Source organism: Rattus norvegicus, chromosome 2 (assembly GCF_036323735.1).
Source record: "Rattus norvegicus strain BN/NHsdMcwi chromosome 2, GRCr8, whole genome shotgun sequence".
Taxonomy (NCBI): Eukaryota; Metazoa; Chordata; class Mammalia; order Rodentia; family Muridae; genus Rattus; species Rattus norvegicus.
In genome coordinates this window covers 138,565,171-138,567,125 of record NC_086020.1, presented here as the reverse complement: position 1 = coordinate 138,567,125, position 1,955 = coordinate 138,565,171, and the positions used below count along the sequence as shown (strand labels likewise).

Below are 1,955 nucleotides of genomic sequence, written 5' to 3'. Positions count from 1 at the left end.
CATGAGATCTTTATGACTGCTGGGCTTCCATATCCAACAGCACCATGTGTGCAGGGGTTAGATTTCTTCTTTAATGTGTGCTGAAGTCTTCTTTAAGCAAATGGATACTGTATCAATGGGCTGTATCCCTGGCTCTGGTCAGTTACATTTAAATACTAAGACAATTCAACCCGGTGCAAGGAAGGGGGGTGGTTCTTTTTTAAAAGACAGTCCTGAATTCTTTGAGGGATAACAGAATTTTCAAAACAGGATCTTGGCAATGGTGTAAAATTCCATTAGTTGGCCAAAAACATAAGTATATGCTTAAAGTGTAATGATATGTAAATTATACCTCAATGAAACTGTCAAACATAAGAAATTCCTAAAACTTGGAAGTAAAAGGAAGAAAAATAAAACACTAAAGTTTTATTTCTTAGATGAGGCATTAGACAGAGAGACTAATTCAAGCAACTTTATTATTATTTTGTTTATATTTGACTTTTTAATAAAAAAAATTCTGCCATCATATTATTCACATCCAGGTTCCCACAGGTCTCGAATCTTCTTCCTCATTTTATTCACTTTCATTTTTTTCTCCAATTCAGGATCAATCTTAATTGTCACAGCATCATATCGGATTTGTGAAAATTCACGAAGACTGAAAGAACCTCCAACAACCATCAACCACAAGGGAACTCCATGGCGAAGTGTCTGTTCTTACGCAGAGAGTGCAACACAGCGGGCGCAACCATGGCAGAAACTGCGGCCCGATTTAGCCGCCTCCGCAGTGACCCCAGCGCGGCCCGGAACACCTCTCAGGAGAAGTTGTAGACACAGCGCTGGCTTTGGGTGCTAGGTCCTCACCTGATAGACCTCCATAAGTGGAACTTAATCGATTAGTCTTAACACTCAAGCAACTTTAAAACCCAAGGTATTATTGACTATTCTTTAGTGAAGCTTTGAAAAGCTTAGCCTGTCCTCAGTAAGCTCATCGCTTGTGGTAGTCCTGGCTCACCTGATCTAAGGCTCCTGCGTACACTGATAAAGCAAAGAAGTGGTTATGTTGGTGTGACTGAAAAGAAGAAGGCTCAGTCTGGCAAGTTGGTTCAGCAAGTAAAGGTACTTACCACCAAGACATAAATAAATAACCAGTAAGGGTTGGGGATTTAGCTCAGTGGTAGAGCGCTTGCCTAGGAAGCGCAAGGCCCTGGGTTCGGTCCCCAGCTCCAAAAAAAAAAGAACCAAAAATAAATAAATAAATAAATAAATAAATAAATAAATAAATAAATAACCAGTGTTCAAGCCCTAGTACAACTTGTCTACACATACACACGCACACAATAAATAGATAGATGACAGATAGATAGATAGATAGATAGATAGATAGATTAGACAGATAGACCAATAGATGGATAGATAGATTTTATTTTTAAAAAAGGAGCAAAAGAATCAAAGTGGAGGAAGAAAATAAAAAATGTAACACCAATTAATCTAAATCAAATGCAAATGTCTCAAATTTGAAGTAAGGGTATGCACTGATCATGTATTTTATATTAACTACTTTTTTATGGTTGGTGAGATGGCTCAGTGGTTAAGAGCACTGGCTACTCTTGAAGAGGATCCAGGTTTGATTCCTAGTACCTATGTGATGGCTCATAACTGTCTGTCACTCCAGTTCTAGGGGATCTGATGCCTTCTTCTGTCCTCCTCGGGCACCAGGCTGATATATGTGCACATATATACATCCAGGCAAAATACTTAAGCATTAAACATGACTTTTCAATAAAAATATCAAAGTAATTAAAATTTAAAATGTAATTAAAATTTTAAATAATTAATTTGTATTAAATACACGAATTTAAAAAAACACTTTAAGAAAGTTTCATCCGCTAAAATTCCTAGTGGAATGTTTGTGCATGTGTGTTATTCTAGCTACTACATTGTCAGAAGCAAGGACAGTTAGTCTTAGGCCAAGC

The 1,955-nt window shown here is 37.4% G+C and overlaps 1 pseudogene; it reads right to left on the bottom strand.

The window, feature by feature from the left end:
* Positions 1-234: 234 nt before the first annotated feature.
* On the bottom strand, positions 235-1,222 carry LOC134485909 (cytochrome c oxidase assembly protein COX16 homolog, mitochondrial-like; annotated as a pseudogene).
* Between the last annotated feature and the right edge of the window lie 733 nt (positions 1,223-1,955).